This window comes from Silurus meridionalis, chromosome 11, assembly GCF_014805685.1.
Source record: "Silurus meridionalis isolate SWU-2019-XX chromosome 11, ASM1480568v1, whole genome shotgun sequence".
Classification (NCBI taxonomy): Eukaryota; Metazoa; Chordata; class Actinopteri; order Siluriformes; family Siluridae; genus Silurus; species Silurus meridionalis.
This window is the reverse complement of record NC_060894.1, coordinates 12,391,012-12,414,626: the sequence shown is the minus strand read 5'-3', so window position 1 is coordinate 12,414,626 and position 23,615 is coordinate 12,391,012. Positions and strand designations below refer to the sequence as shown.

Genomic DNA, 23,615 nt, shown 5'->3' with positions numbered 1-23,615 from the left:
TCGTCAAGAGCATCAAATTCCTTGCTGTTAATCTGGCAGACAACCTCACCTGGTCACTTAACACCAGCTCCATCACCAAGAAAGCCCAGCAGCATCTCTACTTCCTGTGAAGGCTGAGGAAAGCCCACCTCCCTCCCCTCATCCTGACCATGTTCTACAGAGGGACCATTGAGAGCATCCTGAGCAGCTGCATCACTGCCTGGTTTGGAAATTGCACCGTCTCGGATCACAAAACCCTACATTGGATATTGAGGACAGCTGAGAAGATCATCGGAGTCTCTCTCCCCTCTATCATGGACATTTACACTACACGCTGCATCCGCAAGGCACACAGCATTGTGGACGATTACACACACCAGTCACACACACTTCTCACACTCCTACCATCAGGAAAACGGTTCCGAAGCATTCAGGCCGTCACAACAAGACTGTGCAACAGTTTCTTTCCACAAGCCATCAGGCTTCTCAACACAAAGAACTGAAACAGAACTCACACACTCACTTACACACACACTCACGAACTGTACAACCTGGACTAAACACAATCATCACTGATCTTGATCCACTCCACCACCATTTATCTTTTTATTATTATTTATACTCGCTCCTTGTATTACAGTATAATGTTTACATGCTGTCTTTGCACCTTTGTATTCAGTAGAATGTTTACATGCTGTCTTTGCACCTCCTTGCTGCTGTTTTTTTTTTTTTTTGCACTACATTGTTCTGTTCTGTTTGTATTCTCTCCTGGGTATAGTTTTTACATTTCTTCTTACACAGTACTGTATATTCAAGTATACAGTAGGTTTAATAGTCGGCGCTATACTTGTTTTTTTTACTTTTGTCTTGTCTTGTGTTGTCTTGTGTTGTCTGTCTGCACTGTCTGTCTGTACTGTTCTTTCGTTTGCACCAGGTTGCACTCGATGCACTTTGTTTGTGTTGTAGCTCTATGCTGTTGTTGTTTAGTGTAGCACCAGGGTTCCGGAGGAACGTTGTTTCATTTTTACTGTGTACTGTGTACCACTGTGTATAGTAAAAATGACAATAAAAGCCTCTTGACTTGACTTGATGCCACTGAAGGATCACTAGGCGAGGAATCATGGATTAGAAGAGTCTCAAGATCAGGGAGACTATTAGGTAAGATGGAAATACCCTCAGGGGCAAATAGGAGGCGGCAGTGAATGAACAATTGTTACTATAGCCAGAGGGGAATATGCTTGCCTTGACACAAATAAGCACATATCATCATCCGATAGATCTTCACTGGATTCCATAAAGGCTTGATCAGATTCTGAAAGGAGGTCAGAAGGCTCTGCCAAATTTTGCCCAGCTGTTTGAGCTCTTAACAGAGTACGATGCACATGTCTCACTTTTTCCAAATCATCAACAGGGGCAATGGTGTACACAGACCCACCAGATGTAGGGGCTCGCAGCACTTCATAAACCACAGAACTCCAGCAGTCTTGAATCGTGCCTGACCACTTGGCCACTTAAAGTCTAGCTTGATGATCATAAATCCAGTCATGAACACCACCTTGAGTGGGAGCCTCAATTCGACCTAAAAGAAAGTCGACAGGTAATTGTGGATCTTGCCCGAACATTAAGAAATAGGGAGATTGATTTGCAGACTGATGGGGGGTAGTATTATAGGAGAAAACCACTTGAGGGAGATATACAGCCCAGTTTTTCTTCTTACAAGAGGGTAAATTGCTCGCATTGACCATTTCCAGTTGGATGAGCTGGAGTGGTTCGACTCCGTGCAATGCTATACAACTCACACAATTGATGAATAAGGATACTCTCAAAGTTCCTTCCCTGGTCTGAGTGGATGCGACTAGGAACGCCAAACTTGTAGAACCACTCATTAACCAACACCTTTGCCACCGTAGATGCTCTCTGATCACGAGTTGGCACCGCCTGGGTGTATTTGGAAAACACATCAGTCAAGGATGTTCTTCATTCCATTCTGTGAGGGCTCAATTAATGTAAAATCAATAGCCAGAATTTGGTTAGGCCTTGAAGCTAACAAATGGCCCATATAGGTCTGGACACAGGGAAAGACATCCTTAGCAACAGCACAGCGTTCACATTGTTGGCACCATCGCTTAATGTCAGAAGACATATTTCCCCCTTCTCCACAACTGTAGCAACACTCCCAATGCTGCATCTGTTCCTGCAGCCCATGCAGGAAAAGCTGTAAAAGATGCTTGTACACATTTACATTTACATTTGTGGCATTTAGCAGACGCCCTTATCCAGAGCGACGTACCAAAGTGCTTTGAGTCTCTAGTAATGAATAAATGTACACTGGTACACAAGATTACAAACTTAATATAAATATAACCCTTGAATTCTACAAGCTTGGAAGTGCTAATTTAAGTATTTCAGGAAGAAGTAGGTCTTCAGTCGTCACTTGAAGATAGTCAGCGACTGTACGGACATCTAGAGGAAGTTCGTTCCACCACCTCGGTGCCAGAACAAAGAAGAGCCTTGAAGTGTACTTACCTCTCATTCTGAGAGAAGGAGGTACCAGTCGAGCAGTGCTGGAGGATCTCAGACAGCGGGGTGCAGTGCGAGATGTGATAAGGTCACTGAGGTAAGATGGTGCTAGTCCATTTTTGGTCTTGTAGGCAACCATCAGTGTTTTAGATCTGATACGTGCAGCTACTGGAAGCCAGTGAAGAGAGCGCAGCAGTGGGGTGGTGTGGGAGAACTTGGGCTGATTGAACACAAGTCGTGCAGCTGCGTTTTGGATCATTTGCAGTGGATGAATAGCGTTCAGGGGAAGACCTGCCAGCAGAGAGTTGCAGTAGTCAAGTCTTGAAATGACAAGAGACTGAACAAGCACCTGGGCAGCCTGTATAGACAGAAACGGTCGAATCCTTCGGATGTTATAGAGAAGAAATCGAGGAGAACGAGCAACATTAGCGGCATGTGGGAAGAAGGACAGTTCATTGTCCATAGTTACCCCAAAGTTACGAGCAGTGGCTGAAGGGGAGAGCAGAGAGTCATGAAGTGTCATTTGGAGATCTTGACCTGGAGATGAATCACCTGGGATGACCAGCAGTTCTGTTTTGCTGGGGTTGAGTTTTAGTTGGTGAGCACTCATCCATGAAGATATGTCTGTCAAGCATGCTGATATCAGAGCGGAAGCTGTGGTATCTGATGGAGGGAAAGAAAAGATTAGTTGAGTGTCATCTGCATAGCAGTGATAAGAAAACCCATGTGAGGATATGACTTCACCAATGGAGTGGGTATAGAGGGAGAAAAGGAGGGGACCAAGTACCGAGCCTTGTGGGACACCAGTGGTGAGTCTGCACGGGGCAGATGTGCATTCCTTCCTGGTATGAGCGACCTTCCAGTTAGAAAGCAAACCATTTGCATGCTGTTCCACAGATACCGAGGCTCTTGAGGGTTGACAAAAGTGTCTTGTGGTTGACTGTGTCAAATGCTGCTGAAAGATCCAGGAAGATAAGTACAGGCTAACCAAGCAGCATGCAGTCTCTCAGAAACAGCCAAAAGTGCCGTCTCTGTGGAATGTGCTGTTTTGAACCCAGACTGATTAGGATCATGGAGGTTGTTCTGTGAGAGATAGACAGACAGTTGGTTAAAAACAGTGCGTTCCAGAGATTAAGAAAGAAGGGAGAGAAGTGATACCGGTCTGTAGTTATTGATGTCTGATGGACCCAAAGCAGGTTTCTTCAAGATGGGAATGACACTTGCTTGCTTGAAGGTAGTTGGTACATAGCCAGATGTTAATGACCCATTGATGATTGTGGAGATGAAGGGCAGGTGATCTTGTGTGATGGTCTGAAGCATAGTTAAAGGGATTGGATCCAGAGGACAGGTGGTGGGATTGCAAGATTGGATGACTTGCAGTATCTCTTCTGTTAAGGTTGAGAAGCTTGACAGAGACGTCGTGGATTGTCGACTGTGTTGTGTAGTCGTTGTTGGGGAGGAAGTGAAGGTCTGGCAGATTTTCTTAATCTTCTCATCATTGAAAAAGGCAAAGTCATTAGGGGGGTTGAGTAGTGAAGAGAAGATGTTGTGAAGCTTACGAGGATCTTGTGCAGAGGCCTCAACTTTTCCTTGTAGAAGGCAGTTTTGGCAGAAGTCACCTCCAATAAAAATTTAGTCAGGAGTGCACGGTAAGATGCGAGGTCTACATCGAGTTGTGATCTTTTTCACTTCCTCTCTGCAGATCTGAGCTCTCGTCGATTGCTGCGCAAAACTTCTGACAAGAAGTCTTCTTGGGTTTTGTAGTCAAGGGGCAAAGGAGGTCCATGGTTGAGGAAAGAGATGAGAGGAAGGAGTCCGTAGCAACATCTATGGGTAGAGAGGAAAAGGAGTCAGGGTCAGGAAGAGATGAAAGAGTACAGGAAGCTACAGAGGGAGGGAGAGATAGAATTAAGGTTATGACGGATAAGAGAGACATGTAAATTATTTTTAGGTTGAATAGGAAGAGTGATTAAAAAGGAAACCAGGTGATGATCAGAGATTGGAAGTGGAATGGCAGTCATGTCTGTAGCAGGAGTAGGGCAGGTGAAAACCAGGTCCAGGACATTTCCTCCCTTGTGTGTTGGAGGGCAGCTGTTAAATGTCAAGGAGAAGCTATTCAGAAAAGGCAAGAGGCAAGATAATTGAAGTTTGTCAGATGGGAGGTTGAAGTGACCAAGAACTGTCAGAGGGGTGCTGTCAGAGGGAAAAGTACTGAGGAGTGTGTCCATCTCTTCTAGGAAGTCTCCAAGGGGACCAGGGGGGCGGTAGATGACAATGATGAAAAGGTTGATTGGAGAGGTAACTGAAACTGCATGAAATTCAAAAGAAGACATGGTTAGATGAGACAAAGGGAGAGGTGTGAAAAACCATCTCTGTGATAAAAGTAGACCTGTACCACCACCTCTACCAGTTTCTCTTGGTGAGTGAGAGAAAGCATGGGCAGAAGACAGAGCAGCTGGTGTAGCAGTGTTCTGTGGGGATATCCAGATCTCAGTAAGTGCCAGAAAGTCGAAGGTGTAGTGGGAAACCAAGCCTGTTATAAAGTCAGCTTTCCTTACAGCAGACTGGCACTTCCAGAGCCCACCTACCACCACTGTTTGAGATTGAGACAATAGGGGAGGGTAGATGAGGTTACTGGCAATGTGACATCTGTTCTGTGGATGGGAACATCTGTGTTTGTAAGAGATGACTACAGAGATGGGTTTGAGGCACATGACTGATCTCCCAATTTAAGATCAATGTGTTTTAAAAGAAAAAGTACAAAAGAATTTCTAGATAAACACTAAGCGTTAGTGGCCTAAGGGGGGCTACCGACAACCACGCACCTTCAATATAAGTGAGTAATCCCTGCCAACAATTCACACCCCAAGTGAGACTGAAACTACCCTTGATTAATCACCTGACCAAACTAATGAGCACAGACCAACACTCCAGAAACAACTAAGTTAAATAGATATACAAAGTTAGAATCCTACCTTATCAGAATAGAGTAGATTCAAGATAGAGCTAAAGCACACTGAAGATTGAGCTGGTTACACCTTCAATATAAGTGAGTAAGCCCACAATTCACACCTCAAGTGAGACTGAAACTATACTTGATTAATCACCTGACCAAACTAATAAGCACCTTCCAGTACAGGCCCAGCAGGGTGCTGTCGTGATGTCGTGATGTAGTGCATCAGCATTGCTGCGTCCAGAACGATACTTGATGCTGAAATCAAAAGCGGCAAGTTAAGCAGCCCACCTCTGCTCTAAAGCACCCAATTTTGCAGTATTAAGGTAACTCAGAGGGTTATTGTCAGTGTATACTACACACTTATGTCCAAGTAAATACTCACGGAATTTCTCACTCATTGCCCATTTCGGGGCCAAGAATTCCAGCTTCATGGAACTATAATTGGACCTATTCCTCTCTGACGGTCTTAATCCTCGACTCGCATAAGCAACTGGTCGAACTCTGCCTCCCTGTTCCTGAGCTAACTTGCATCCACTTCTAAAATAAACGGCAATGAGAAGTCTGCATAGGCCAAAAGAGGGGTGCTCACCAACCGCTGCTTCAAAGTATCAAAACTTTGTTGACATTCCTTTGTCCAAGCTTCCTTGCAAGACTGGGCTGTATTCTTTCTCTTGGCCCCGGTCAGGTCAGCTACTAGACGATGAAGTGGGGCAGCCAGCTTAGCAAAACCCTCCACAAACCTTCTATAATAACTGTCAAAACCCAAAAAGGACCAAAGTTCTGAGACATGCTGAGGAGGTTTTTGATTTTCTTAGGGTCAGTCGCCACCCCCTGGTCAGAAATCAAGTGCCCCAAGTAGCCCACCTTGGGCCCGAAGAACGAACACTTCCCTAGTTTGGCCTTTAAGCCTTCTTTTTGTAAACGCTTTAGGACCACCTCTAGTCGTTGCAAATGTTCAGACACTGTGGAAGAGAACACTATAACATCATCCAGATAAAGCAACAGTGATTGGAAATGTTGCGAACCAAATATGCGTTCCATCAATCTCTGAAATGTGCTAGGTGCATCACACAGGCCAAAGGCCATCCGGTTCCATTCATATAGCCCAAAAGGTGTACAGAAGGCAGTTTTCATCTTATCCTTCTCGGCCACTGGGACCTGATTGTAGCCGCTCTTTCTGGATCTTCCCAGTCTTCTCTAGGCCTAAATTTTATTTCCTCCCTAGTGTAGCGTGAGGGGCCCAAAAGACCCCAATATGTACTTGTTACTCGACTACGCCACCCTGGGATCTACCCATGGGAAATACTAATTTAAATTAAACAGGTTCAGTGTGTACCAAATAAAAAGGAACAGAGACAGATTTCTTATTTTAGTGTTGAATTTTATTAACCTCCTCAACACATCCAGAATCAGTTAAAATATAAACCTTTATTATTGGTACCTTATTTTATTTAAAACTGCAACATGAATCATATTAAAAGGATACCAACTGTTACAATTACCAATTAACACCAAACATTCCAGTGGATACAAAGGAAGACTGACAGGCCACCGGTGCAGGCCCACTTTAACCCCAAAAGGTTCACCCAAAATGGTGCCTGTAAAGAAAAACACATCAACACACACACGCACACCCACACACACACGCAAAGTGCCACACACCGTAAATTCATAAAATTCACACAGCATGCAGTGTAAACCGTAGCACAGATTCCACCATCAAAGGACCAACACCCACAATCCAACCATTGCTCCCAGATGATCCACTGGAAAGGAACATATGCACAAAATCAGTTGGTTATCATACAGTAAAATATCTGCAAACAATCCCCCTATAGTCTTTTTAACAATCAGCTAAACACAGCATCCATACAACGTATTTATGTTTAATCACCACATTATCTGTGTAAAGCTGCTTTGAGACAATGTTCATTGTTAAAAGCGCTATACAAATAAAAATGAATTGAATTGAACGTGATGGGTGCCTTAAATAAAGAAAACCAAACAAACATTAAATCACAAAACCCAAAAATAAAGGGTAAAGAAGGACAGCAGTGACCAAATGTAGTTCCTAAAAAAACAAAATAAAACATTAGAACTGCATAATCACATCATAACTAAAAAAAACACGTTTAGCATTATTTATTAAAAAAAACCCTACAAACCCCTCCGTTTAACCAGGCCTGCACAACAATACCACACTCAAATGGCAAACAAACAGCACATCCACAGTCCAGCCGCCAAAGAGCAAATCTGATCACCCTAAAACCAAACTCTTACAGATTAAAAAGCAGGATAGCAACCAAACACCAAAAGGGGAAAATTACCCTCCCTTACCTCTTATTAAATGCACAACACTTGCACATGAAGGATAAACGCAGCCTATGGAAGAGAAAAACCCCATAAAACAATACTTCTTTCTACCTGAACACAAAAGAAAACATCGATTGCTCACCTTATTAGAGAAGAAATCTGACGATGAAACAAACAGACAATCAAGCAGCAACCATTCCTCACAGCTGCTCAGACACTTTATAAGAGTACGGAATCCGAAGCGTTTGTTCATTCGCTCACGCTAATCGGGACACTTCCTCTTAAAGGGGCAATGCACTCACTGGGGCCTACCTCTTAAAGGGGCTACGCTTTTTTATGCTTTTAAAAAAAGGTACATTTTAAGATAAAAGGCCCCATAAAGGACCTCACTACAATCTACCCCCCTTTTGTTATCGGCGCCCCGACGATAAGAGAAAAACTAAACTCATGGCCTAAAAACAGCCAGTGTCATATTACTAGACCCAGGGACTTGAGAGGCTGCAGCCCTATCAACTCTACTTATAGCTACTGGCAAATGATGAGGATTGGAATGTCTTCCTGCAGTCTCTCTGGTACTCCGTCTGGGCTGAAATCCACTAGTACTAGGAACAGAATCCCAACTTTCGTCCGTGTGATTTACATCTTCATCAATGACTGGGACACCCACATCTTGACTCAAGGTACGTTCAACAAGATCCAAAATTGGGGCCTCTTCTACAGACTGAGGAGCAATCCACCAATCTCCCTCCAGCTCTTCATCACCTACTGATGAACCAGTATCTGTTGATGGACCCGGGGATGCAGGTGGCAAGTTGACAGGTGCAGCTTGAAGATGGACACAATGCACATGTTTGCTTTTCCTCGAATATCATTAGCTCGAAGATAGACCAGCTCACCTTCCCTGAAACCCACAGAAGTCACCAGCTGGTCATGATGCTCCTTCCGAAGGACTGCAGCAGCTTTCAGCCGTTCCTTAGCTGTATCAAAAGCTATTTGCAGACATTGGCGATGCTCTTGCACCCACTCACTCACAGATCCTGTTACTGACTCCTTAACTCTACCCAAAAGAAAGTCAACGGGTAAATGAGGTTCTTGACCAAACATTAAAAAATAAGGGGACTCGCCTGTAGATTAATGAATAGTGGTATTATTTGAAAAAAATCATCTGGGGGAGATAAAGGGGCCAATCATGCTTCTGATCTGGCTGAAGAATTCTCAGAAGGCCATGCAACGTCCTATTAAATCGTTCGCACTGTCCATTTCCTTGAGGATGATAAGGAGAAGTGCGGGTCTTCTGGATTCCATAGAGTTCACACAACTGCTGAATTAGAGCACTTTCAAAATTTCGACCTTGGTCGGAGTGGATACGAGCAGGCACCCCAAACTTATAGAACCACTCTTGAACAAGTACTCTTGCCACTGTAGGGGCCCGTTGATCTCTAGTAGAAACTGCCTGGGTAAACTTAGAGAAGACATCAGTCATAATTAAGACATGCTCTCTTCCATCCCTTGAGCGATCGAGAAGGGTGAAATCTATGGCCAAGATCTGATTTGGTCTAGAGGCCAACAGATGCCCCATTGAGTACGAGTTATGGATGGAAGGGGTTTTGCCATAGCACATCGCTGACAGCGCTGGCACCACTGTTTTATGTGTTCATACATCCCTGGCCAATAGCACCTCTGCCGCACCAACTCCGTTGTCCTCTCGATGCCCTGGTGCCCGTGACCCTGATGCAACTGCTGCAATACTTCTTCCCTCAAGGCTTCAGGTAGGATCAACTGGTATTGTTCTTCACCACCATCGGGCCGGTGGAATCTACGATACAGGAGCCCCTCTTGATCAAACAAACGATCCCACTGCCGTACCAGTTCTTGAACAGACCTAGAAAGTCTTTTCCGTTCCAACCGATCAGGGCTTCTTTTCTGATGCCAAAAATTAAGAAAAGGGCCTATAACTGGATCCTGTTGCTGAAGAGTGATCAAGTGATTAATGTCATGACTTGGGAGCACAGAAATTGCCAGTTGTGTTACCAAAGTAGGTATTAAGTCAGGATGTAACTGCAAACTTTCTGGAAGGGGAGTCCCTGGAAGAAGAGGTTCTAACCCTGATGAGATGTCAACAGAATGGGGTTGCCTTGAAAGAGAGTCTGCATTAACATTTGTTCTTCCTGAGCGGTAACGAATTGTAAAATCAAAGTCAGATAACTGGGCTGCCCACCTCTGTTCAGTCGCTCCCAATTTTGATGTATTCAAATAACTGAGTGGATTGTTGTCAGTCCACACAACACACTTATGCCCCAAAAGATACTCACGAAACTTTTGTCATTGCCCACTTCAAGGCCAAAAACTCAAGCTTCATAGAGCTGTAATTGGACATATTACTTTCAGAGGGGGATAAAGCTCTGCTGGCATAGGCAACTGGCCTTACTCGTCCATCCTGATCTTGGGACAGCACAGCTCCCAAGCCACTATGACTGGCATCAATCTCCAAAATAAAAGGCAGAGAAAAGTCTGCATAAGCCAACACTGGGGCAGTGGTCAGGGAGACTTTTAAGTTATTAAAACTCTCTTCACACTCCTTAGTCCATGCAGTTCCTATTGGGTGCCTTGCACCCGTCCTATGGTGTTTGCCAGTAAGCGTAGCAACCAGATGATGCAATGGTGCTGCTAATTTGGAGAAACCCTCCACAAAACGTCTATAATAACTGGCGAATCCAAGGAATGATCTCAGCTCGGACACTGTGGTGGGATGACCCCAAGTTGACACAGCCGCTACCTTTTCAGGGGCGGTGGAAACACCCTCTTCAGTGATCACATGGCCAAGATACTTCACTTCTGTTTGAAAGAAGCAGCATTTTTCCAGCTTAACTTTTAGTCCCTCCTTCTGTAGTCTAGACAGCACGGACTCCAACCGGACAAGGTGCTGATCTACGGTAGATGAAAACACAATAACATCATCCAGGTACAACAGTAAAGACTGAAAATGTTGTGCACCTAAAAGCCGTTCCATAAGTCTCTGGAATGTACTAGGTGCATTGCAGAGGCCAAAGGGCATACGATTGAATTCAAAAAGTCCAAATGGCGTGCAGAATGCAGTCTTCCCCTTATCCTTCTCAGCCACGGGCACCTGGTTGTATCCACTGGCCAAATCTAAGGTAGAGAACCATTTAGCCCCAGAAAGTGCATCCAGGCATTCTTCAATGCGTGGCAATGGAAAGGCATCTCGACGAGTCTTACTGTTTAGCTGTCTATAGTCCACACACATCCGCAGGCTGCCGTCTTTCTTTTTAACAAGAACTATAGGGGATGCATAAGGACTGCAGCTCTCCCAAATCACCTGGGCCTCTAAAAGCTGGTTTATATGGGCCTTAACAGTATCATAATCAGATGGAGGTATACGTCTGTACCTCTGCCGAACAGGCACATCATCTACTAAGGGAATTTCATGCATTATAAGATTTGTACATCCCAAGTCACCCTCATGTGCTGAAAAGACAGAAGCATATTTATTCAACAAGTCTCTCACCTTCAGCTGATCTAACGCAGACAACGCCTGCAGATCTACAGATTTTATAATCTCATGCATGGGGTCTACCTGACCTACGTGGGAATTTACCATAGCTACCTCTAGCTCATTGGATTCAGTGTATACTTCTGAAATCCCTGCCGGTAAACTGACAATTTGAGCTTGATGTAACATCCCTAATGGACATCGGGGACGAAGCTTTACAGCAGTCCTATTAACATTCACTACGGGGACATAGGCTGTACCCCTACAAACCTTGACTACAGCTGGATGAAGTACTAGACCTGTCGGAAGAGAAGTACATCCAGAAGACGGCTCAAAAAGTGCAGTATTAGCTAATGAAAACACCTGCTGGGAGCATGTAACTGCAATAAACCTCACAGACTCAGCAGGGACAGACATAGCATCTCTACCCCTAACCCTAGCCAAACACCCAGTACGCTCAGGCTGAGTTTGATGGCATAACTGAAGGGATGTTGCAAAACATCAGGAGCCTGCGTGACCTGTGGGAGGGCAAATAAATCCGGACCGTAGTGCCCAAATAACTCAGTGTAACATTCCCTTATAATATTCATGCCCAACACACCAGGCACACAAGTTGTGGATGTAGAGGTTTGAGGGCCTCGCACCACCAGGATGCCATGCTTAGGAATAACCCTATCCAGTACTTGAACATCAAGCTCCACATACCCAATGTATGGAATGTCAAGACCATTAGTGGCCTTAAGCTGTAACCACTGACATGCATGAGGAACTTGTGAAAAATGCTGAAAAAAATAGGTATCAGAAATGGTAGAAACCATCGACCCAGTGTCTAAAAGACATTTTACTTGCACTCCCCCCATTGTCACAGTAATTGATGGACACATACCAACTAATTGAGAAACAGTCTCATTACTTACAGGACTGGGCAACCTTGAGCCAGTAATATCCCCTTTTGCTCTGTGGCTCTGCAAAACAGAGGGTGCTAGTTTTCCGTCGGCTGATTGGAAGCCACATTCTGTGGCGGGCAAGGCTGCACACGAGGCTGATGGTGCCGAGCCTGCAAAACACGCTCATTATCACAACTACTAGCAAATGGCCCGGCTGCTGACAACGTCTACATATTATTGGGGCATTACGTGACAGTGAAGTGTGTACGAGGTTGCTGCAAAGACATAAACCGTTCAGAAAGTTCATTAAGCTGTTGCTGTTGTTTCAACATCATCTCTTTAAATTCTGCTAATTCAGATATCTGGATAGAGGGCTGCTGCTGTACACTATTATTCTTAAGACTGTATGGCACAAATGGATGGAACAGAATGACTCCTAGCCCTATCAATAATAGGTCTACCTTCCCGTTCCCATCGAATTGCTTCAGCCCTTACATCAAGTAGTGTGCAACCTGGTTTAGCTCGGACCGTCTGCTTCAAAGTCCTGCGAAGATTAGGATCATTAGCATGTTCAACAAACTGATCTCTAAGTAAAACAGCAGAATTAGGCAGTCCATTAGGTGCACACTTAACCACTCTTTCCATTAAACTAAACAGGGCATGTGAATACTCTTGTAAGGACTCTCCTCTAGCTGCTTCCTAGAGAAAAGTCCTCCTGTAAGGCAACATAAGATTGAGAACAACCATATAGTTCTTGCAAAATGGACAAGATCTTTTCAGGATCTTCCGCTCTTCCTTAGATCTATACCTTATTTCATTTTAGCTTCTCCTCCAAATGATCATAAATAAAATAAGCTTGATCTATTGCGGCTAAATGTCGAGCCCGAATACTTGCACGTACCTCTTCAATCCATTCAACAATATTGAGCCCTACATCAAGGAACAAGGGACATTTTCTCTCTCGTGGCACATATAAAAGACGTTCAGAGCCCGTTGTTGGGGTAAAATTATTATGTGAACCAGGGTTGTTAGAACCAGAGGCCCCTGATGAAGGTACTAATGTCACCTCAGTCCGTTCATGTACAAGTCTCTCATTTTCTGCCCTTAACTGGATCACCAAGTCTCGAAGCTCCTGCAGCTCGTTGTCCATCTTAATGAAGACCAGGAAATCGTGTCCACCAGAAGCCTCTTACAATGCTTGTTGAATAGTGAATTTTGATACACCGCAGTCCTTCTAAACAAAACAAAAAAAACCACAACAACCAAAAAGAACTACAGGGGGACAAAAATAAAGAAAAATGTCTGTTTATACACGTCCTGCCGACTACGGCAGATTGTAGCGTGAGGGGCCCAAAAGACCCCGATATGTACTTGTTACTCGACTACGCCACCCTGGGATCTACCCATGGGAAATACTAATTTAAATTAAACAGGTTCAGTGTGTACCAAATAAAAAGGAACAGAGACAGATTTCTTATTTTAGTGTTGAATTTTATTAACCTCCTCAACACATCCAGAATCAGTTAAAATATAAACCTTTATTATTGGTACCTTATTTTATTTAAAACTGCAACATGAATCATATTAAAAGGATACCAACTGTTACAATTACCAATTAACACCAAACATTCCAGTGGATACAAAGGAAGACTGACAGGCCACAGGTGCAGGCCCACTTTAACCCCAAAAGGTTCACCCAAAATGGTGCCTGTAAAGAAAAACACATCAACAAACACACGCACGCGCACACCCACACACATGCAAAGTGCCACACACCGTAAATTCATAAAATTCACACAGCATGCAGTGTAAACCGTAGCACAGATTCCACCATCAAAGGACCAACACCCACAATCCAACCAGTGCTCCCAGATGATCCACTGGAAAGGAACAGATACACAAAATCAGTTGGTTATCATACAGTAAAATATCTGCAAACAATCCCCCTATAGTCTTTTTAACAATCAGCTAAACACAGCATCCATACAACGTGATGGGTGCCTTAAATAAAGAAAACCAAACAAACATTAAATCACAAAACCCAAAAATAAAGGGTAAAGGACAGCAGTGACCAAATGCAGTTCCTAAAAAAAACAAAATAAAACATTAGAACTGCATAATCACATCATAACTAAAAAAAACCACACGTTTAGCATTATTTATTAAAAAAAACCCTACGAACCCCTCCATTTAACCAGGCCTGCACAACAATACCACACTCAAATGGCAAACAAACAGCACATCCACAGTCCAGCCGCCAAAGAGCAAATCTGATCACCCTAAAACCAAACTCTTACAGATTAAAAAGCAGGATAGCAACCAAACACCAAAAGGGGAAAATTATCCTCCCTTACCTCTTATTAAATGCACAACACTTGCACATGAAGGATAAACGCAGCCTATGGAAGAGAAAAACCCCATAAAACAATACTTGTTTCTACCTGAACACAAAAGAAAACATCGATTGCTCACCTTATTAGAGAAGAAATCTGACGATGAAACAAACAGACAATCAAGCAGCAACCATTCCTCACAGCTGCTCAGACACTTTATAAGAGTACGGAATCCGAAGCGTTTGTTCATTCGCTCACGCTAATCGGGACACTTCCTCTTAAAGGGGCAATGCACTCACTGGGGCCTACCTCTTAAAGGGGCTACGCTTTTTTATGCTTTTAAAAAAAAGGAACATTTTAAGATAAAAGTCCCCATAAAGGACCTCACTACACTAGCTTCCCCTTGTAAATGATCATACAAAAAGTGTGCTTTATCAATAATGGATAATTGGTGAACGCGCATACTAGTCTTCACGTCCTCTAAGCAATCAGTCAAAGAAATCCCGGTGCGGCCTCTAAAAACAGGGCATTTCCTTTCCCTAGGGACATAAATCAACCTTTCTGTCACTACTGAATTACCATTGGTGGGAGACATTGAGTGCACATCTACCCCTTTTTCATTAGACTCAGAGGGTGCAACACTTGCCTGTACCTCAACCCGTTCGTAACGTAAGCATTCATTATCAGCCTTAAGCTGGGCCACCAAGTCTCGCAATTGCTGCATCTCCTCCTTCATAGTGACAGCCTAATTAGAAAGAAAGGAGAGGAAAATGCACAAAACAAAAAAAAACTAATGCGCTAGCTGCTGTTTCAAGATCAAAACAAAAATTAATAATCAAACACCAAAATTAATATCACACACAAAAAATAAAGAATCACGTCTCTGCTTTACACACCCAAAGAATCCTGTCGACGGCGCCAAGATTGTAACCTTTGGTTAAAGGTATTAGAAATAAAAAGGAACCGACTATGCCACCTGGGTTATTTATTCACCCAGGAAAATAGATTGAACCCAAAAGAAAAATTAAACCTAAAAAAAGTTACAAAAATATGAAGGACCCATTACAGGAATGTTTTATCCTCTGCCGCTTGGGCAGGATTGCCTTCTGTCCCCTGGACAGGATACCCCTGAATTCAGCCTTTCCTCTCGATCTCTGCTCTCCTACGTGCACGGGGAAGTCTCAATGAAAAACACAAGTCAGCTTTCAGAGAAAAGTTCCAAAGTTTATATGTTTCACACATGAAGATATACTTCCAAAGAGATGGAGAGAAAAAGGCAGGGCTGCCAGGTGTGTGTGTATGTGTGTGTGTGTGTGTGTGTGTGTGTGTGTGTGTGTGTGTGTGTGTGTGTGTGTGTGTGAACAGAAGTGAAAGTTAGGAGAGACAACAAGAGACACAAGGTTATGTTGAGCCTGCAAAAGATAAGCCTAAAACAGAAATACAGGAACCACTTTGTGTGTACGAGCAAAGTAACACATGCCACAAAAGGATAGTTCAGGGTATGGTCAACAGAAACATACAAAAAGGTTATTCTAGAAGCATACAGCAGAATTACTATAACTACTAATGGCAACAAGATACATATTACCATACTGTGAGAACATAAAAACGCTTAACGATAATAATTCCACATCTGGTCATGTTATTCGTTTAGCAGAAACAACAAAGCGAGGATTAGTCATACCAAAAGGCGACAGTCTGGGTATTCTTACAGCGTAAGCGTATAAAGAGCGGATATAGACAAGAACTGAGTGTTCTGGGTCAACGTAATCTAGGACTAGTGATCAAGGATATCTTACAATTCCCCCGTTTTTCCCATGATAAATAAGAATGGATAAACCACAACTTAAACTAACAGACATGTCGCATAGGAATAGGATAATAATCAGAAACATGAGGGAAGTGTTGATAACCAGAAAGCATACGGGTGAATGATCTCTGGATACATTGAAAAATATATGGTCCAAACAGGCATAGCAACAGGAAAACGATGACAGTCGGGATTATCAAAGAAATGTACGGTGACCAATGACCAAACAGAGTATACAACCATCCCCATCCCCTACCTTGATTACCTTTTTCGTCATCCTTAAGAGCCTGAGCCGTGGTGCGCATTTTCTCAACTGCCTGATCTATAACTCCGTGTTCATCGTCGTTGTCAGGGACGTATGTGCAACAACCATCCCCCACCAATGCACATACGCCTCCCTTTTCAGCCAGCAGGATATCTAAAGCTAATCTATTGTGTAGGGTTGTCAGGCGCAAAGCAGTGAGCTCAGTACGTATATCATCAACAGCGATGAGGGTTTCATTAATTAAAGTGGCCAGGTGATAATGGGTGACTTCTATCTGATTCCACAACTGGGTAATACCATATTGTGGGAAAAAGGCGTCCCAAAACTTAACAAAATGGGATTTAAGCTGATGTTCAGGGGAAGGGAAGGCAGGATCAAAAACAGCGGACCGTTTCTGCCGGGTCTGTGTTTGGTTGAGGTGTCCGAATATATATATGACGACGAGCCGAATCGGGTAAGTGCACACACCCCACCCCAATTATGCGTTAGATACATATATACTTGCTTCCCACACACCCAATACCAATCCTCTGTTTTATATACAGTGCCATTACCTGGGTGAATCCGAGAACAGATACACGTGTCAGGACATGTTTGATTGACGAAATACTCAGAAAAGGTATGTGCGCAAAGGCGGTTGTGGGTGACCCCGAGGGAAATGGGTCTATCACGGTGGAAGCACAAGGGGAAAACATACTCTTTTGAAATGCGAGGTTTTATGGAGGTAGGGCTAAATAGTTCCTTCTCCGAGGAATGGGTCCAGGCTACTGTGACCGCAATCAGGAGGTTTATCAGTTTCTGAGTTGGTCTATTACAAACGAGAAGACAACGATCACGATGTGTAAGGTTGTGTATCTGAGAATCTGGGATTACAGGATCATTCAGACAGAAGGCATTCATACAGGTGGATTCGGCAGCATTAAGGATTTCAGTCTCATGCCGGGAGTTGGGTATTAGGGACTTGGACCCTACCGCAGATGGTAACTGCTGACACACATAGCATGGACCTGCTGTGTGCTGACGAGCCGTCCAGTTGGCGTATTGCCAGAAGGTGTTGTCGTGTGGTTGGGCCTGGGCGGGAATCCCAGCCCCAAGGCTGACGATTAGGAGAAAAATGACAACCATACTGGTCACTGGTTGTGTTACCTCCCTGGATTGATGAGAGATTGTCGTTCCGCTTTTTCCTTGACACGTCCTGCAGTTGTGAGGATGCCCAAAGAGTCGGCACAGAAGGGTCTGAGGAGTTGTCACCGAACCTCGATAGATGATGACAGGAACCGATACACATCTCCTAGAGAACTCATAGGGAGGTCAAAAGGCTATGCTTCTGTAACATAAAGAAAAATTGTGATACACAGGGAACATGTACACACAAAACTTAAGAGGGATCACCTCCAGTGGGACATTTCTTGATTCTGGTAGCATGGATTCACTGTGGAAAAAGGTTGGTTAATACACCTGTGCGTGTGATCGCGACTATTTCTGCATTCACCCAATCACCTGGGTTTTAGAGATTTAACCAGAACAGCATCCCCCACCCGGAAGGGATGGTTTGGTGTCAGAGGGATGACAGGTAGAGATTTAGAGACCAGTTCATAATGTTTTGACAGTGTATCAACCAGAGCAGCAGAATACTCGGCGATGTGCATATCCAGATCAGCTGTACCTATTGCTGGTTTACATTTTTTCCAGGGCTCTTCTACAGGAACGCTGAAAAAGGCAGAACACAAGTCAATCAAGAATTGTGTCTGATTGCATGGAATTGAAGCGATAATAGAGGCCACATCGGGCACAACAGGTGCAACAGGAACCACAACATCATTTATTTCAACTGGTCACATATATATATATATATATATATATATATATATATATACAGTGGAACCCCGGTTATCTCGCCCTCGGTTACCTCGACAACCCTATTAAGTCGACGTTTTTGAAGTGGAACCGCCAAATTCTCGCTTTTTCTAAGCATTTTTTATCGGTTCGGTCGGCTTTTTTTATGTCGCCGAACCCTGATATCTCGAGCACAAAGGGGGAAAAATTTGCCATTTAACATCGGTTATCTCGGTGCAGCCACAAAAGAACTCGCAGAAGTGGCGGAAAAATCAAGGCTTACAGCTGCTACAGGTGTTGTATTGTATACTGGTGAATCTCTGCTGTTAGTTAGTGCACATATGCCTTTTGTTGTTAAATGTTATGCGATGAACGGGAGGCGAAAGCCGCGCTTGGCGGAGCGGAACGTGTGATGACCATCCAAAATCATAGAAGGATCGGGGGGAATCCGCAGTGCGCTTTGGGAAGAAAAGAGCAGCCGTTGAGAGAGTGCCGGTGGGAAGGCACGTACCGGGATACGCATGCGCGATAACAACGACCGCCGTGAACCAACATATACCAACAATAACGGACAGTGAGAGTGTGGAAGTTTAAATAGGAGCCAGTGATGATGATAAACGAGCACCATATGTGCGGGGGCGTGCCAGGTGGATTCCTGACAGATAAACATGTACTGTATGTATTTTTATAGCATGCCTTCATCAAACAAATCGCGGCAACGCTGTTGTGTAAAAAAACCTCTCCAAAAACACGTGTATGCACATTCTCATTTATTAACGCACATCATGTACATAAAGAAATTTCAAGCACGTTAATATATTGCCGCCATTTTGATTTTCGTTTATCTAGATCATCGGTTACCTCGATGCTTTTTGGCGACCCCCTAGGACATTGACATAACCGGGTTCCACTGTATATGTATATATCCCGATTCCAAAAAAGTTGGGACACTGTACAAATTGTGAATAAAAAAGAAATGCAATAATTTACAAATCTCATAAACTTAGTTTATTCACAATACAATATAGCTAACATATCAAATGTTGAAAGTGAGACATTTTGAAATGTCATGCCATTTTGGCTCATTTTGGATTTCATGAGACCTACACATTCCAAAAAAGTTAAATGTACATATAAGAAACAGCTGGAGGACCAATTTTCAACTTATTAGGTCAATTGGCAACATGATTGGGTATAAAAAGAGTCTTTCAGTGTGGCAGTGTCTCTCAGAAGTCAAGATGGGCAGAGGATCACCAATTCCCCCAATGCTGCTGCAAAAAATAGTGGAGCAATATCAGAAAGGAGTTTCTCAGAAAAAAATTGCAAAGAGTTTGACGTTATCATCATCTACAGTGCATAATATCCAAAGAATCAGAGAATCTGGAACAATCTCTGTGCGTAAGGGTCAAGGCCGGAAAACCATACTGGATGCCTGTGATCTTCGGGCCCTTAGACGGCACTGCATCACATACAGGAATGCTACTATAATGGAAATCACAGCATGGGCTCAGGAATGCTTCCAGAAAGCATTGTCGGTGAACACAATCCACTGTGCCAACATGCCATAAAACTCTATAGGTCAAAAAATAAGCCATATCTAAACATGATCCAGAAGCGCAGGCATTTTCTCTGGGCCAAGGCTCATTTAAAATGGACTGTGGCAAAGTCAGATGAATCAAAATTTATAGTTTTTTTTGCAAAACTGGGACGCCGTGTCATCCAGACTAAAGAAGATAAGGGCAACCCAAGTTGTTATCAGCGCTCAGTTGAGAAGCCTGCATCTCTGATGGTATGGGGTACTAGAAACTTGGGGACAACTAGAAGAATGGGACAACATTCCTATTCCTAAACTTGAACAACTTGTCTCCTCAGTCCCCAGATGTTTGCAGACTGTTATAAAAAGAAGAGGGGATGCCACACAGCGGTAAACATGGCCTTGTAAACATTTGATATGTCATCTATGTTGTATTCTGAATAAAATATAGAAATTTGAAACTTCATCATTGCATTCTGTTTTTATTCACAATTTGTACAGTGTCCCAACTTTTTTGGAATCGGGTTTGTGTATATATATCACACACAGTATCTCATCCCTCACATTTCAGGAAACATTCTAGTATATCTTCTAAAGGGATAATACTTAGAGTTTTTTTTCTGCTTGACAGGACCATGCAAATTTCTCTGTCTTGTATTAGAGCAGTTAAAATTTTAGTATCTGCTGAAGACAGCCTGTCCAAGAATTACTGAAATCATGTCTCGTGTTCTGATGAGACTAAGATAAACTTGTTTGGGTCAGATGCTGTCCAGCTTGTGTGGTGACACCCCACAGAAAATATTGTACAGAAAATATTAAACATAGGCCTTCAAATATTATGTTATATATTATACATGTTATTAGTGTAAATCTTTTCGGTTATAAATGTTTTATTACAATACAAGCCTATGACTATATTATTATATTTTATTGAAATTCAAGGTTTACCTGCATTATCTAGCTTGGAGTAATCTTTATTCAGACACCATTATGACCACTTTGTTATGTTTAATAATTGAGGTGTCGGATCTGATATGTCAACTACTGTAATAAAGATAAACTCAAGTCTTCAATAAGCTGGGAAGTTCCTGACCTACTAAATATGTAACCAATTATATGAATAGGACATTTGCATTTACATTGCATTGTAAGAATGTACAGGGAGACTTTAAAACTGAAAACGTGAAATGTTTTCTCATTAAAATCAGATAATTTCATATTAAGTTAATAGAATATGTGGAAATAACAATATTTACTTATGACCTCAGAGAAATCTGTTTTTTATAGATCAGTGGATAAGGTGCTGCACTAGTCAATGTCATAATTGCCCTACCATCCAATTACAGTGGAGGAAAGGTGGTACAAGTATTACATTGACCAGCACATCCAAATTGTACACCAACTTAACTATAGCGAAGTGGCAGTGCTCATAGCACAGGACTGTTGTTTACTGAGTTGATTTCTGAAAAATAACAGGTTTCATCATTTTATCCCCCATGTTTAGGTGCAATAATTGTGCAACTGTTATATTGTAGATAAAAATAAGACATTAATCATGATAAACAAAACAGCCATTATGCAATGATGATTTGTGTATGTATGTATGTATATATGTGTATATATATATATATATATATATATATATATATATATATATATATATATATATATACACACAAGAGTGGACAATAAATCATTGGATTAAGAAAAATAATCTTAATTCATAGGCTAAACAGGATTATTTTTTGCTTTGTAAAATATTTTTTTTTGCTGAGATTTGATGTGACAATTTTACATTGTGATTATGCAATGACATCTTCACGCAATGACATCACAACGCCATTTAACAATATTGATCTTTAAAATTGACAATGATTTTTAGAACTATATATTTATTGTTAGCTTTATAGTTATCGTCCTTGGTGTGAACTGGCCTTAATTATTACTTTTTCTTTTCGGTTTAAAGTGGCAAGTGTGATTCAGCAGTTTTCCACTGGGCTGAACTCCTGTGGCAAGTTGTGGAAAGGTGGTTCTTATTAATTCAACAGCCTTTCTCCCAATGTTTAACAACACAAGAGGTAGACTGACAAGACATGAAGTCAGAGACCTCTTCAACATTGTCTGGAGTTCACCAGGAAGCAACAAGCGAGACTTTGAGGAGGACACAGTCTTCCAGTGGGCGTGCTGGCTTATGTTAATTCAAGGCAAGTGTTTCTTCAAATGCACACTGTTTTATAATGTAATTATATTTGCTTCTTGCCTTTTACAGTTTGTTTTACACACAAACAGAGGAAGAAGTTGGCATATCCTTTGAAGATGTCCTAGTTTTGGTGACAGCAGCAGATACTATCCCTCCACTGGCAAAAGTGCCAGGTGGAATTTTATGACCAAGAGGAGTCAACCCGAAGAATTCCGTATGCTTCTACCTGTGCTCTGACTCCAGGAGGTGATCTTCCAAGAGGTGTGTCAGAAGAAGAGGAATTTAGGGAATTAATGTTCCTTGCCATAAAATGCTCTCTTGGATTTGGGAAGGTATAAGCCTTCCAAAAACAGTTGGAAGAAACTTTGTTTTGCTTTTTGCTGCAAATATTTTTTATATTTATACAAATATATATCTATAAGAATTGTGAACGTTCATTTTCACATCAAGTTTAAATGGCTTTACCTTGCCAAGTTTCCATTTATATTCTTTAGTGTTCTAAATTGTTATTGACGTTATTATACTTTGAGTGTAGGCAGCTAAAGTGGCAGCCTGTTGCAGTAGCTCCCGTTAAGTTTGTGCTTTTTTTTTATTAATTTTATAGTGTTCCGGCACTTTGTGTTTTTTTCTTTTTTGTTTGTACGCGTTAAAGTTGCAAACTGCACAATGGACACTAACAAAGTCACAGAGTTTGCTCTACTTTTCCTGCTTTTTTGGACTTTGTTCACAGTCGTGTCTGGAAACTCTGTTCCCAGCCACGGTCCTATTGTTTACACCAGGGATCAGCTGTTAGCATTCCGGAACACGCCGATGCTACTAGAAGAAAAAATGGATATTCCCTGCGAGCTAAGAAGGAAAAGACAAGGGAACCATGCTGGAGATATGTGTCGGAATAAAAGGAGACGTTACAGACCAACTCTCCCGTCCATCGTTTTGGGAAATGTAAGATCTTTACCCAACAAGATGGACGAGCTAGCGGCTCTTACCCAACATCAGAGGGAATTCCGGGAGTGTAGCATCATGCTGTTCACGGAGTCATGGCTAACCAAGCTAACACCGGATACGACCGTGGCTCTGGATGGATTTGATTTACTGCACGCGGACAGAATGATGGAGAGCGGTAAGAGAAAGGGAGGAGGACTGGCAGTGTTTGTGAATAATAGATGGTGTAATACTGGTCACATCACTAATGAAGAGCAGATCTGCTGAAAGGACATTGAGCAGTTAGCCGCTAGCATGAGGCCATACTATCTGCAGAGGGAATTCTCGCATGTTATCGCGATAGCTGTGTATATTCCCCCCTCTGCTGATGGTGAATAGTCATGCGATGTGCTGCATTCTGTTGTTAACAGACTTAACACAGAGCCCAAATGCACTTCTCATTATCTCTGGAGATTTTAATCATGCCCCTCCATCCTCCACTCTGCCCACATTCACCCAGTATGTTTCATGCCACACCAGAGACAATAAA

The 23,615-nt window shown here is 42.6% G+C and overlaps 1 long non-coding RNA gene across 1 annotated transcript; it reads right to left on the bottom strand.

The window, feature by feature from the left end:
- Nucleotides 1–13,685: 13,685 nt before the first annotated feature.
- Nucleotides 13,686–14,843, bottom strand: LOC124393985. The gene is made up of 2 exons (XR_006927414.1): nucleotides 14,349–14,843; nucleotides 13,686–14,250 (listed from the first exon to the last, which is right to left on the bottom strand). It is a non-coding gene; the product is annotated as an uncharacterized LOC124393985 (long non-coding RNA).
- Nucleotides 14,844–23,615: the final 8,772 nt, after the last annotated feature.